The sequence below is a fragment of the Rhinatrema bivittatum genome, chromosome 3 (assembly GCF_901001135.1).
Source record: "Rhinatrema bivittatum chromosome 3, aRhiBiv1.1, whole genome shotgun sequence".
NCBI lineage: Eukaryota > Metazoa > Chordata > Amphibia > Gymnophiona > Rhinatrematidae > Rhinatrema > Rhinatrema bivittatum.
Window position 1 is genome coordinate 49,153,085 of NC_042617.1, and position 15,366 is coordinate 49,168,450.

The window sequence follows — 15,366 nt, forward strand, 5'->3', positions numbered from 1 at the left end:
GTCTCATTTTCGAGATTTCTGAGCAAGTGCTTACTACCCTTTGCACAGGGAGATTAAGATTAAATCAGATTAAATGATGATCTGGCCATAAATCAGTGTCGTTCAAAAGACCAGACATCAATGTACCATCCTCAAATTCATGAGAGATAATTATCTGATCTAAAATATGACCTGCTTTATGTGTGAGTGCTGTAATTAATGCTGTAAGATGCAATGTTGACATTCAGGAAATAAACCTTTTGGAGTGGAATCTTTATGAATATTAAAATCATTTACAAAGATCAATTTCCCCAATCTTAAAACAAGAGAGGTGAAATAATCTTCTAAAGATGTTAGATCTAAATCAGAAACATTGGTGGGGGGGACAATAAATCAATGCAAAATGGTAATAAAAAAATTTCAAATGTCAGGTTCTCATAGTCATCTCCCACTTTCAAGTCTGAAGATTGAATTACAAAAGTCTGTCTGTCTATCGCTATTACTCCGCTCCCATGTTTACCAATCCTGGCCTGATGGTAAAGAAAATGACCTGGGGAACAGAGAGAATTCAATAAAAAAGAATCCAAATCCTGATACCAGATTTCAGTGTGCAATAACAAATCTAATTTAGAATCATGTATTATAGGAAAAATCATTTTGAGTATGTGCGTACCAGAACAAACATTCAAGTAAGCGAGAGATATAGGAAGAAAGAATTCAGAACTCTGATCAAAACCGGCAGAGACATGTGATGATTCGGCTTATCATAACACCATAATGGAAAGCATTTAGGGAACCTGAATAATAGCCATTATCTTGAACTCTAGAAATCCTCATGTCAACGGAACAGATGGTCATAGTTCCAGACAAAAAAAAATTCAAAGCATCAAAAAGTATAAATAAAATTGCAAACGAAGTTGCTCGTGAAGGGGCAAGCAAAGAGCCACACCCTTTGCCAGTGCATTTGGCCAGTGCCTCATTGCTGGCAGACCCACCAATAGGTCAGGTCTTTTGAAGTCCCTGCCAGCTGCCAGCCCGAGGCAGGCGTAACATCCCCCAGCCCGGTGGCAGGTTCGGAGGACTTGGCCACGCCCCCGGAACGCCCCCGGGCCAGCACCACGCCCATGGCCCTGCCCCCGGAATGCCTACGAATGCCGAATGCCGCACCACCTCCGACACGCCCCCCGATCCGCCCCCGGCACGCCCCCCAAGCAAAGCCCCGGGACTTACGCGAGTCCCGGGGCTTTGCGTGCGCCAGCGACCTATGCAACATAGGCGCGCCGGCGCGCAAGTCCCCTGCGCGCGTAAATCCAGCTTTTAAAATCTGCCCCGCCATGCGCAATTTAGAACAGGCCCTGTTACGCGCAAAAGGGGCAGGCTGGGGGGAAGGGGCGGGCCAGGACAGTGCCATTATTCGCCGTCCCGGGGAAGCGCACACTGGGAACTTACTACTGCTCAAAGGAGCAGGCAAGTTAAAAAAAAAAAAAAAAAGTTAGTTAGGGTAGGTTTAGGGGTTGGGGAGGAGAGGTGAAGAAGTTTGAAGGGAAGGGTTAGGGACAGGAAAGTTCCCTCCCAGTCTGCTCTTTAATTGAAGTGGACTGGGAGGGAACTGGGGGAGGCCTGATTGCGTCATCGTGTTAATTTTCTAAATCCCTTCCTGCGCGTGGAGCAGGCCCCCTGCCCGCACATGTGCGCGCGGACATGAAAATCCGGCACGTAGGTGTGCGCAGGACCGGTATTTTATAACAGGTGCACGCCGACCGCCTGCATGTTATAAAATCAGTGCATCCATGGGCACACGCCGGGAGCCATGCACACATGGACGCACGCGCAGGCCTTAAAATCGACCCCCAAAGTGCATAGTGCTTATGTCCAAAAGCTGTAGAAGGAAGGGAAGCAGAAAACACATCTGTGGACAGATTCCTGAGTCTTTTGAACTCCTCGCTGGCTGGACTTGGTGACGCTGTCATTCTGGGCATGTCTGGAGACGTAATCAAGGGCAGGAACCAGCGGTTCCAAGGAAGTAGTTTTAGGGCTCGCTGGAAAATGGCCCATGGACTGTCACAGGTAACATGCACAATGCTTATGTCCAAAAGCTGTAGCAGGAAGCAGAAATCATGGCAGAGGACAGATTTCTGGCAGCTGCTGACATGAGCTTGATAGTTCTTTTTAATCAGGTGAGTGGTTTCCAAGCAATCAGTACTATTTCTGTATCTAAAGGCTGCATTTTCTTGGTTGCTGATAATCTTTTCTTTCCCCATACATAATACACAATAGTCGCTTATTACTGACACTTCTATTAGCAATTCTGTTTTTGTCATTTTTTCCTTTACCACTATGCCTGTTTTTCTAGCATCAAGCTTTTTATTGATTGGTCTGGGAATGAATAATTATACTCTATGATTTACACAAAAAATATATGTAAGAAACAAAGACTCTGCTTTTTTCTCCCTGTGCTATTTACTAATAATCTTGATTGAAGGCTTATTGGACATTTGTTTTGCAGATTTAATATTGCACAATAATAGACTGAGTGCATTAAGAAACAATTGGATGATATTTATTCTGTTCCATCTCCAGCCCCCTGAGGCAGAACACGAAACACAGTCAGTGTCGGGGCACTTTCGATTGACAAGATAGATTTACAGAAATTACTTAAAAATAAGTTGATATTTTATTTGCAATATGGAAAACATTTTTAAAATATGTTATGTGCTAATCCATGATTAATTCATAGGCAAGGAAGGCAATTGGAATGCCGATAGTGCCTATTATGAGGCACTATCCAAATACGTTTATACTATTGACTAGGGTTTTGCTTGAAGTCAGAAACAAAGGCTAACCTTAAGTGTAAAGTAAGAAGTTGGTAGTGGAAGCTAGGGATGTAGCTAGGGGCACGAATGATGACTTGAGTGTTGTTGCTACTGATCATATGTTCCAAACTTGTGCTTGTTCAGCGATTTTCTTTTGCATGTGCTACCATTTGGCAAATATATATACAACATATGTATTTTTCTGTATCCTTATTTATTTATTTATTTATTTATTTATCTGTTTACAAAATTTATTTCTTGCATTCTCCCATCAATCGAGGCGAGTTACAAAATAAAACATCTATAAAACAGGAACAAATAACAAGCGACTGAAAGAAAGACAATCATACGTAACTAACAACAAATTAAAACAACAACATACATCACCATATGGCAAGAAAGAGCAGCAAATTCAACATTTGGGAATGACAATATGGGGCAGATGCAATACTGTGCACAGCGGCAAGCGCCCGGCTTAAAACTTGATTGGATGCGAGTTTTGGGCATGCGTCTATAACCCTCGATGCAATACGGGGATTAGCACATCCAAAATGCGCATCTAAATCACCATGTAGCTAATAGCGCTCATCACATTTAAATTGATGTAGATGAGGCTAATTGCTAATCCCCATGATGCAAAACATTTCCCGCATGGCCAATGCGCCCAATGCGCCACACGGCAAATTTTACGCCAGTCCAGCTCAAATAAACCTACTAACATAAAGACCTGGAACTGTGATGTACATATTTTGGATAAGCTCCCAAGGTATAGTCCTGCTGGTTTGTAGGCAGAAGCCCCTTGGGTAAAATCACAGACAGTAACCTTAAAACGAGCACGAGGGTGCCCATATGCTGGAATTTTAAATTGTGTGCGCAGTTGGGTATGTATGATTTAAAAGATGCCTACCACATGTATGTGTGCTCCTAATTTTAAGCGGTTACTCAAGCAAATGCCTTTCACATATCTTCCTTAGGACTTTGTCAGCTTAACGTGCGCAGATAGGCGGATATTAAAACATGCTCACATGAAGGATTCCCAGTTTTATCAATTAGTCCACCAGTTTGCCCAGTCTACCTCGAGGTCATCCAAACCCCTCTGGATCCTCAGCCGGTACTCCCCCCAATTGACCTAGACCCCTCACCCAGTCGCTTTAGGCCAAAAAAGAGATTTATGTGTAACCAGGGGTTAAAAATACAAAAAAGAGGATGAAGACATTTTTTTTTTTCTGATCTGAGTTCTGAGGCTGTAAGAAAGCATTGCTGAGATGTGGCTTACTCTATTTCCTCTCTGGGCATGTGACTACCAGGGGGAGGGAGATTTTGTGGTTCTAAGTGAAGAATCTGACAGGCTGCAGGAAATGAAAGAACAAACAGTATCTTGTTATCAATACTGACAGTAAAGTAACACCTCCAGTGGACTTAGAAGCCTTGGGGGAGGTGGGAAGAATCACTTGTGAGGTTTTTTTTTTCTGTCTTGCTGTCCAGTTAACAAGGTAGGGCAGGACTGAAGTAGAATGACCTCAGCAGGAAGATCAAGACTGAAAATTCTGATTGTCAGCTTGCTATGTCAGTCCTGTTAAAGCTAAGGCTTAGGGGAGCTCCATGCTGAAAGATATGCTAATGACTAGCTCCACGAGCTGGAGAGTTTTTGCACATGGAGAGACGTGACACAGAAAGACAAATGTAGGCTCCTTTTATAGGGCCTTTTTTCTGTGTCTGAAAGGTTGAAATTCACAGGGAATTGCTTGATAATACACTCAAAGTAGAGTATGTATAACTGAAAGGAAGGAATAAGATTGTGATGTAAAAACTTTTTTCAAATTAGAGCAACCCAGGTAAGAATAGTGGCAGCATAATTATAGTAACAGTCAGTTTTTTAAATTTACAGCCAAGATGCAGAGATTTTTATTGGCTTATTTCAGTTAGACTGTTGTAGTGAGAAAATGTTCTGTGTATGAGAAATTGAGGTGTATAAGCACGCTGTGTTAATATTCTTTTTACTTGTTAACTGAAAAGTGTAAATAAACATTTCAGAACCACACGGTGAACCTTTGCTGCATAAATTGATAGAGTCCAAGAGTTAATGGGCTTTTGAAGTCTGAGAGTAACTTTGCAATTTAAGTGACTATTCAGTGTTCCATATGAAACAGGACTGGATATTTCTGGGTCAGCTTTAACCTAGAACCTCTGAATACAGTAATATATCAGAGGAGAGGAACTGTAAATATGTTTAAGCTGTTTTTCACTTAAGAGCTCTGGGTGTGCCAGCATGTGTGTGTGTAAAGATTTTGCAACCAACCTAAACTAAATCATTTTCCCTCTTTTAGTGAATTCAGGGTGGGAACTGATTATCTTTTGTTTTACACACCAAGCTAGACCAGTTCAATAAGATGTCAAAGACACCACATTTAGAAACATTATTTAAACACATCTTCGGAAGAGGGGGTTGCAGATAGTATATTCAGGAAACACATGCTTTGATTTATTTAAAGATAGGTAGGACTTCAAACACCTTCACCGGGAGATGGAGAGAAGAGAAGAGACAGATTTGTTATGGTTATTGATGTTTGGGTGGATCCTTGGACACTTTGGCAGCTGACCATGCCCACGGGGGGGGAAGGGGGGCAGTCCCGTGAGGGACCATGGTGTCAGGCTAGACTCTGGGCACACAAACACAGATTTGAATCTTTTATTAAACAGTTTTGGAAACCACCAGAGGTGGCAGTAGCGAGCAGGCCCTCGAAGAGTGAGTACCTGATCCCTTAGAGCAGAGAGACTCAGTTATATTGTACTCACATAGCAGTATCAGAGATTCCACTAGACGAGAGGTCTGGCACCGGAACAGAGGGCAGGCCCTCGAGGAGCAAGTACCTGGTTCCAGGGAAGCAGTACTGTGGAATAGATGGTAGTTGTATGCACAGATAGAAACTGTTAGTGAAGTCTTCCAAGTAGAAGGGTTTGAAGATGCAGGCAGCGACTCAGGGAACATGGGCCCTCGAGGAGCGAGTACCGGTTTCCTGATAGCACCTGAAAGAAGCAGAAGAGGCCCCCGAGGAGCGGGTACCCCGTTAGCAACCCCGAAGGGTGTAAGAGTTCCAGATAGCCTACCCTCTCCCCTGTTATTTCCCCTAACCTCTCCCCTGTTATTTGTAATTTCCTTCCTATAGTTCGATGTAAACCGATGCGATGTTTCGACTAATGTCGGTATAGAAGACTCTTTAAATAAATAAATAAACACATAAATAAATAATAGCACTGGAGTGGCAGAGCAGCTTCAGCATGGAGAGTGAATCCCATCTGTAGAGTTACCATTGCTAACTCGAAGAGCTAGCAAATACTGTAGGCTTAAATATCCGGGCAGCGTGACGTCATATCAGGGGGACGCCCCTGAGGTTCGCGCCAACGTAGAAATAAAGATGAGGGCGGCATGTGCGTGCACATGCCCTAAGGTACCTTGGAGGAGCATGGCGGGAGGCAGCACCAAAGCCGGTCCGGGGATGCCGGAGAGGTCGGCAAACAGACGCCGCGGCAGCCAGTAGTCCGAGGTGAGCGGGAGGAGCCTCAAGTATTATGAGGTAGGTGGGGCGAAGCCGTCGAATACCGACAGTCGCAACAAGATTGCCTACAGCCATCTGCATCTAGCACCGGGAAAGGACAAAGATGGAGCTGCAGCGAGGAAAATAGGAACCGTTCTAGAAGGATTACAGGACAGCTAAGTGAAAGCATCATCCAACACAAAATTGTGGGACAACACAATATAGTAATAATTTACACATTGCGTAGGAGTGACAATAAGGAGACTGTGCTACTAATAGTATTTTTTCTTAGTGAAGCAAAGAGAACATTAAAGAACATAAGAACATAAGAGAATAATATAAACCAACAAATATATTTACCTTCTTTGTTACATCACGCCTGCGGATCAGCCTGAACGCCTGAGGAATGAAAGTTTTGAAAGGATCATTTACTTTTACAATTAACTTTGGGGGGAGGGGGGGAGAATTCACTCAGGACAGAATAATAGGGATGTGAATCGTTTTTTGACGATTTAAAATATCGTCCGATATATTTTAAATCGTCAAAAAATCGTTAGGGCCACGATACAATACCAATTCCCCCGATTTATCGTTAAAAAATCGTAAATCGGGGGAAGGGGGAGGGCAGGAAAACCGGCACACTAAAACCCCCTAAAACCCACCCCGACCCTTTAAATTAAATCCCCCACCCTGCCGAACCCCCCCCCCAATGCTTTAAATTACCTGGGGATCCGGCGGTGGTCCAGAACGGCGGCGGTCCGGAACGGCCCCCTCAATAGAATCGTGTTGTCTTCAGCCGGCGCCATTTTTCAAAATGGCCGCCGCAAAATGGCGGCGGCCATAGACAAAAACAATTCGACGGAGGAGGTCGTTCCGGACCCCCGCTGGACTTTTGGCAAATCTTGTGGGGGTCAGGAGACCCCCCCAAGATGGCCAAAAGTTTCCTGGGAGTCCAGCGGGGTTCCGGGAGCGATTTCTTGCCGCGAATCGTTTTCGTACGGAAAATGGCGCCGGCAGGAGATCGACTGCAGGAGGTCGTTCAGCGGGGGTTTCGGACCGCCGCTGAACGACCTCCTGCAATCGATCTCCTGCCGGCGCCATTTTCCGTACGAAAACGATTCGCGGCAAGAAATCGCTCCCGGAACCCCGCTGGACTCCCAGGAAACTTTTGGCCAGCTTGGGGGGGCCTCCTGACCCCCACAAGACTTGCCAAAAGTCCAGCGGGGGTCCGGAACGACCTCCTCCGTTGAATCGTTTTTGTCTATGGCCGCCGCCATTTTGCGGCGGCCATTTTGAAAAATGGCGCCGGCTGAAGACAACAGGATTCTATTGAGGGGGCCGTTCCGGACCGCCACCGTTCTGGACCACCGCCGGATCCCCAGGTAATTTAAAGCATTGGGGGGGGTTCGGGAGGGTGGGGGATTTAATTTAAAGGGTCGGGGGTGGGTTTTAGGGGGGTTTAGTGTGCCGGCTCACGATTTTAATGATTTTTCACGATAGTTTACACACCCAAACGGCAACAATACGATTCCCTCCCCCTCCCAGCCGAAATCGATCATTAAGACGATCGAGGACACGATTCACATCTCTACAGAATAAGGTATTGAGTTAACACATTATATCTCAATTATACTTACCTGATAAGAGTTGCCTATTAGCAGGTACTGGCAGCAGACATGGAATAAGGAATCCTAAGGGAAAGGTGATATAGGAAACAAAAGAGTTCTTTAATACTATTTTCTATTATAAAATAGTACCTTTTGCCTTAAATGTTTCTTTTATAAACTCACAAGGGGGGCCGATGCAATACAGTGCGCTCAGCGGAGCACACTGTTTAACCCGCTGTCAGATGCGGGTTAAATAGGCGCTAATCCACCCCCTAATGCAATAGGGGGATTAGCGCCTATTTAACGTGCGTCCCACGTGGAGTGAATGAGTTAGCGCTCATCACAAGCAAATGCATGTGAATGAGACTTTTACTCGTTCACTCCAAATGCAAAAAAAAAAAAAATGTGCATCTCAGGCTCTCCCTTTTTCGGAGCAGGCGTTAATAGCTGAGCACCCTGAAAAAAGTACAGAAAAGCAAAAAAAACCCCTGCTTTTCTGTACTTTTTTTAAAGTTAAAAAAAAGAAAAAAAAACCTCTGCCGGCCGCTTTGAAGACCGATGCTGATATGCTCGGCATCGCTTTTCATAACCAGCTGACTGCCGGTAACCACGGGGTCACGTTAGCAAGGAGGCGCTAAGGTCGCGCTAGTGACCCTAGCACCTTCTTGCTAGCGCGACCCCCTAATTTGTTTATTGCATGGCACCCCCCTCTGGGAGGCCCATGGGGAAGACTCGCCAAAAATAACAAAGCCCAATGTCCACACCAATTCTTGTTCCCAAATAAGAAAAATGTATTGTAAATTCAAATGTAAAACGCTTCTTCGCAGGGAAAAAATCTTCAATCAAGTCACAGGATACAGTGCAAAATTCAAACAAGATCGGCAGGAACCTCCCTTCTTTAAATAGTTTCATTTGAAGAGGGAATAACACAAAGTCCAAGTTAGCTCCAAGGACTTCGGGGTAACCTAACTCAGAAACCATCTTCCTGGAGCTTCCCCAGCAAGGACAGTACCCTTTGACTTTACAGTTCCTCCTTCTGGATAGCTGTAGGATTCCTTTCAAAGTTATCAAAAAATGCAACAAACACCTCTGCCTCAGGAACCCTTACACCCTAAAGTCCTCCTCAGACTTCTCTGTTCCAACCACACTCAAGTTGTCCGGAAAAGCATCTTAACGTTTCCTCAATAACACACCACCACCACCACCTTAGAAGGCATGTACCTCCTAATATTACTACCTTATCTACACTATTAGATCACCCTTCTCCAGCACCAAATTCTCATGTCCCTCTATAATCACCCTCCCCTAACAGGAAGGATGAGTCTTTATTCTGTATTTGGTAAAGGTCTGTCTATGTTCTGCCTGTGTCCGATGGAAATGAGGTATGCTGTTAGGATGCAGTTTCTGTGTTGGGGTCTATAGCAGCATACATTTTTATCTTTTTCCTAATGGGATATGTACAGGTGTTTTAGGGTTTGGTGTAATAGTGGGAGTGTTGCCTTTTCAAGGTAGGGTTGTTAATGTTAGAGTGTTGGCAGTTAGCTCTTTTTTGGTATAAAAGGTTTCCTTTGTTGTAATTGTAATTTGCTCCTTGTGACCTTGGGCAAGTCACTTTACCCTCCATTGCCTCAGGTACAAAAACTTAGATTGTAAGCCCTCTGGGGATAGAGAAATACCTACAGTACCTGAATGTAAACCGGTGTGATATCTCAACTGAGATCGAATGTCGGTATATAAAAATAAGAAATAAATAAATAAATAAATAAAGCATACAAGCTTTGGCTTTTCAGAAGGCGTTTGACAAAGTCCCTAATGAGAAGCTTCTAAGAAAACTAAAAAGTCATGGGATAGGAGGCGATGTCCTTTTGTGGATTACAAACTGGTTAAAAGACAGAGAGTAGGATTAAGTGGTCAATTTTCTCAGTGGAAAAGGGTAAACAGTGGAGTGCCTCAGGGATCTGTACTTGGACTGGTGCTTTTCAATATATATTTAAATGATCTGGAAAGGAATACATTGAGTGAGGTTAACAAATTTGCGGATGTCACAAAATTATTCAGAGTAGTTAAATCACAAGCGGACTGTGATACATTACAGGAGGACCTTGCAAGACTAGAAGATTGGGCATCCAAATGGCAGATGAAATTTAATGTGGACAATTGCAAGGTGTTGCATTTGGGAAAAATAACCCTTGCTGTAGTTGCACGATGTTAGGTTCCATATTAGGAGCTACCACCCAGGAAAAAGATCTAGGCATCATAGTGGATAATACTTTAAAATCATCAGCTCAGTGTGCTGCAGCAGTCAAAAAAGCAAACAGAATGTTAGGAATTATTAGGAAGGGAATGGTTAATAAAATGGAAAATGGCATAATGCCTCTATATCGCTCCATGGTGAGACCACACCTTGAATAATGTGTACAATTCTGGTCGCCGCATCTCAAAAAAGATATAGTTGCGATGTAGAAGGTACAGAGAAGGGCAACCAAAATGATAAAGGGGATGGAACAGCTCCCCTATGAGGAAAGGTTGAAGAGGTTATGGCTGTTCAGCTTGGAGAAGAGACTGCTGAGGGGGATATGATAGAGGTCTTTAAGATCATGAGAGGTCTTGAACGAGTAGATGTGAATCGGTTATTTACACTTTCGAATAATAGAAGGACTAGGGGGCATTCCATGAAGTTAGCAAGTAGCACATTTAAGACTAATCAGAGAAAATTCTTTTTCACTCAACGCACAATAAAGCTCTGGAATTTGTTGCCAGAGGATGTGGTTAGTGCAGTTAGTGTCGCTGGGTTCAAAAAAGGTTTGGATAAGTTCTTGGAGAAGTCCATTAACGGCTATTAATCAACTTTAGTTAGGGAATAGCCACTGCTATTAATTGCATCAGTAGCATGGGATCTTCTTAGTGTTTGGGTAATTGCCAAGTTCTTGTGGCCTGGTTTGGCCTCTGTTGGAAACAGGATGCTGGGCTTGATGGTCTGTTCTTATGTTCTTAAGCCCTGCAATTTGCATGGGCTCTGCAGTAGCAGCTCTCTCTGTCCTTTAGATGACCTCTAAGAGAGCATGAACCCTCTAAACTCATTCCTTATTGGTCCTGAAAAGCTGGAACCCTCCAGAAATCTCTAACACACTATTTGGTGACCCTAGTCAGGGTTACATGCACTTTACCCATGTAAGTATGCTTTGGAAAATTGCTACAATATATGCCATTGAATTGTCCATAGTATCTTCACGTGTAAGTGCCTTCTACATGCATAAATGGCTTTTTAAAATTGCTATGATAGTAGTAACATTTACACATGAAACTCCTTTGAAAATTCAACTGTAAGGCAGCAGCCAGAATGAGTGATGCGGCAACATTCGCTTTTCTATTTAACAGTTTTGGTATTGGATTGTGGCAGTGTTAGTCTGTCTTTTCCTTCTTTAAAATCCCTGACAGTATCTTTTCCATAAATAAATTCTGCTTCCATATGCTCACTTTGATATGAATCATTGATCAATGACATATTATTAGCAGTTCCATATGTTAACTTACGGTATCTCCTTTAAAAAAAAGTGGAAAACAAAACAGGACAAAGAATTTATCAGGGTTTTCTATCAGTATACCTACTAATGAATTAGCAATTACATTATACTTGATGGCGGTAATTTTCAAAATCCCCAAAGGAAAACTCCCCACAGATGTTGCCATGAGTACTTCTGTATCCACTGACTTTGCACCTATTTTGCAACAGCTATAAAGTTGGTGCTATAAAGCACGGCAGAGATGTCAAAATAAAATCCCTGTGCATTGTTTACCTGCCCTGCTCTCACGCCTGCCGCCTTCCCACCCCTATCCTGTCCCTGCAGACACTGCATAATTTACAGGTAGCTAGAAAGCCTTATTCAAATGGCAAGGAATTTATATATCTTGAACAGTTTGATAGGAAAAAGAGCTATGAGACTCCCCTTTACTGTAGTTATGCACACAGGATAAAATTCCAATAAAACATGTATTTAAAAATGACAATAAATATATACAAATAACTTAAAACCTTAGGGCCTGATTTTAAAAAGCATTTACACAATTAAAAATTGGGTTTTATATGTGTAAATGCACTTTACTCAATTAAGTGGGCTTTTGAAAATTGTTACAATATATGCCATTGAATTGTCCAGAGATTATTCATGTGTAAGAGCACTTTATGCAGGTAAATGGCTTTTGAAAATTGCTACAATAGTAGTAACATTTATACGTGTATATTCTTTTGAAAATTAACCTCATAAGTGAGTAAATGCTTTTTAAAATCAGGCCCTAAGTAAATAAAATTACAATAACATTTCAATACCTAATAAATCTAATAACTGTTATTAGATTTATTAGGTATTGAAATGTTATTGTAATTTTATTTACTTAGGGCCTGATTTTAAAAAGCATTTACTCACTTATGAGGTTAATTTTCAAAAGAATATACACGTATAAATGTTACTACTATTGTAGCAATTTTCAAAAGCCATTTACCTGCATAAAGTGCTCTTACACATGAATAATCTCTGGACAATTCAATGGCATATATTGTAACAATTTTCAAAAGCCCACTTAATTGAGTAAAGTGCATTTACACATATAAAACCCAATTTTTAATTGTGTAAATGCTTTTTAAAATCAGGCCCTAAGGTTTTAAGTTATTTGTATATATTTATTGTCATTTTTAAATACATGTTTTATTGGAATTTGGAATTATTTTTTTATTGTTAATTATATGCTGTAATCCATTTGGAACTGACTATTCAATAGCAGAAAATGGGCTATAAATATGCAAATTAAAACAAATTAGTATGGCTTTCTAATTTGTTTTTCTGATATGGTTTTAGATTTTATATGATATTGTATTTTTATTTACAGTCATTTAATATTTTTATTGTTATATTTTACTGTTTCATTTTGTTGCTTTTGTTATACATTGCTTTGTTATCATAACAATGTGGTTTATAAATCTGTAAATTTCAAAAAAGGAATGCTGACACTAGACACAGGGAAGACAATTTTCAAACCATTTTGACCGAGTAACTAAGTAGTTTCATAGCGCTGGGAATTTTATCTGCAGAGGAGGAGGGTGACAATTTTTAGCAACTCATTTTACCTGGATAAGTGCATAATTACCTTGATAAAATGGTTTGAAAATTGCCCTCCCTGTGTGAAACATCAACATTCTCTAGAAGCATTTGGAATGATTGATCCTTTCATAGTCAAGCTTTCTAGTTTCCTGTAAATTATGCGTGTAACAAACGAAAGGCCAACTCTGCTATCATGTGACATTTAACGTTGTCTGTTTTAATAGTATACTCCTGGGGCAATTCTGCACATGTGCAGAATGCTGAATTTTCACGGACTTCCCCTCCAGTGCAGAACTATGCATCTTCCGGGCAAAATTTGGCTCAGTGACCAGGAGGCAATAACTGTTTCACTAGTCTGCATGGAGCAGAAGAGAAAGAAGGCGGCAGCATCAGGCCGCATGGGCCAGAAGGAGGTGGCAGCATCGGCTTACATGGGCTAGAGGAAGGAGAAGGCCTTGGCCTACACGGATGAGAAGAATGTGGTAGCGGCTGTATCAGCTCGTGTGGGCTGAAATGGAGGAGGGAATGGTGGGGACCGAGTCTGGAGGGGGGAGGACTGCAGTGGGCTAGAGCTTGGATAATGAGAAAGAGAGCTGGAAGTCTGAAGGGGGAAAGAGAGAGAAAACTGGGGAGGTTCGAGCCTTTTGGGGCACAGTTGGCAGGAATTAAGCCTAGGGTTCAATGAAGGGGAAGAGACCTGGTACGAAGAGGGGTTTGAGCCTGGATAGAGAGAGAAGAAAGAGTGAGGGTCAAGCCTGAGGGGAGAGAGAGGGAGAAATTTTAGGGATGAATTCTGAACAAGCTAGGGCCCAGGCTTTACGATGATCTCTCACATAATTCATTAACCTGCCCCAGCCCATGTGGGAGAAATTTTCATTAGTCTATAAGAGAGAAGCTGTAGGGCAGGGCTTCCCAAACCTGTCCTGGGGACCCCACAGCCAGTCGGGTTTTCAGGATATCCACAATGAATATGCATGAGTTAAATTTGCATGCCATGGAGACTTGGTGTATGCAAATTTAACTCACGCATATTCATTGTGGATATCCTGAAAACCCGACAGGACAGGTTTGGGAAGCCCTGCTCTAGGAGGATAAGCAGCAGGCTTGGGAGAGAAGTTATATCAGAGAGACAGCACAGGTGCCTGCCTGCTCTCCAGAGGAGTTCTACAGTAGACCAGTCATTTGTCTTTCCACACAGATACAGTAGGCCTATTCCTTTCTTTTTCCCATTAACGTTAAGAGTAGGAGAGTTTCTTCTTTTTCCTCAAAGCTCAGACCTCTCAGAATTTACCTCACAGGGGAGAAAACTCTTTGACCAATCTTTCTGTGACCAAGGCTGTCTAGAGGTGTGCTAGAATCTATAGCTACCTGGCTGCACATCATTTCTGTGGAAGAGGAACAATTATCTTCTCCTTCTGAGGAGTCTGCAACTGTCGGAGGGTGTCCAGTCCTATGAGAGAGGAGGGGGAAGTCATTGTGCAGAGATTACAGGCTTCAGAGGAAAGCCAAGATGCAGAGGTTACAGGTGTCTGGGAGAACTCTTGTTGGCAACTTTCTGACCCATGGTTTAACATAGGAGTCTTTGAAAGGTTTTGTACCCTGTTGCTCAAATACCAAGGTTTTTTTTTCCTCCAAAATTTGTTTCCAAAAAAATTCTTGAAAATGATATTATTTGTCTTGACTCCATTTCAATTGAAACAATAAATTGCCCAGATCAGCAGTGAAAGCTCTAGGTGTCCACTTGTGGCCTCCTTTGCCTCCAAGATTTCCCAGGAATCAATGAACGGTCCTTCTACTAGCAGAGCCTCCAGTGGTAATTTTCTGTCAGGTCATGCTGGTTCGCCAACGTGGAACCTTTATGAACTTGCGCCCTTTTTGTTTAGTATAGTCTGTTAGCTAAGAACGGCCCGTATTTGTGAAAGTGGAAGATGCTGATTGCCAGGGGAACTGACACAATACCTTTTTTTCTTTTTTATAATTAAAATACCTCCATTTTCACATTTTATTGTGCTCATGTCTAGTGCTTCCTTGCTTGCTAACTTTTATTTATTTATACTAATATCTTTTTCCATTATACTCGTGTAACGGTGGCTTCCAGCCTTACCGCACATTTTTCCCTGTTTTCCTCTTCTGGGAGATTTGTGCGTTTTTGATTCCTCCCCAGGTATTGGCCATTCTCGTTCTTTTGGGATTGGTCAGTGCTCCCCTATATAAACTGGGCTGAACAAACTCCAAGTGGTTGTGGTTGGAGGTTTTCTTTGGTTGCAGGTAGATTCTGCTTGGAGAGCAGTGGAGATTTTCTTCTTGATCCCTTGATCTCTGTAGGCCCTACAGC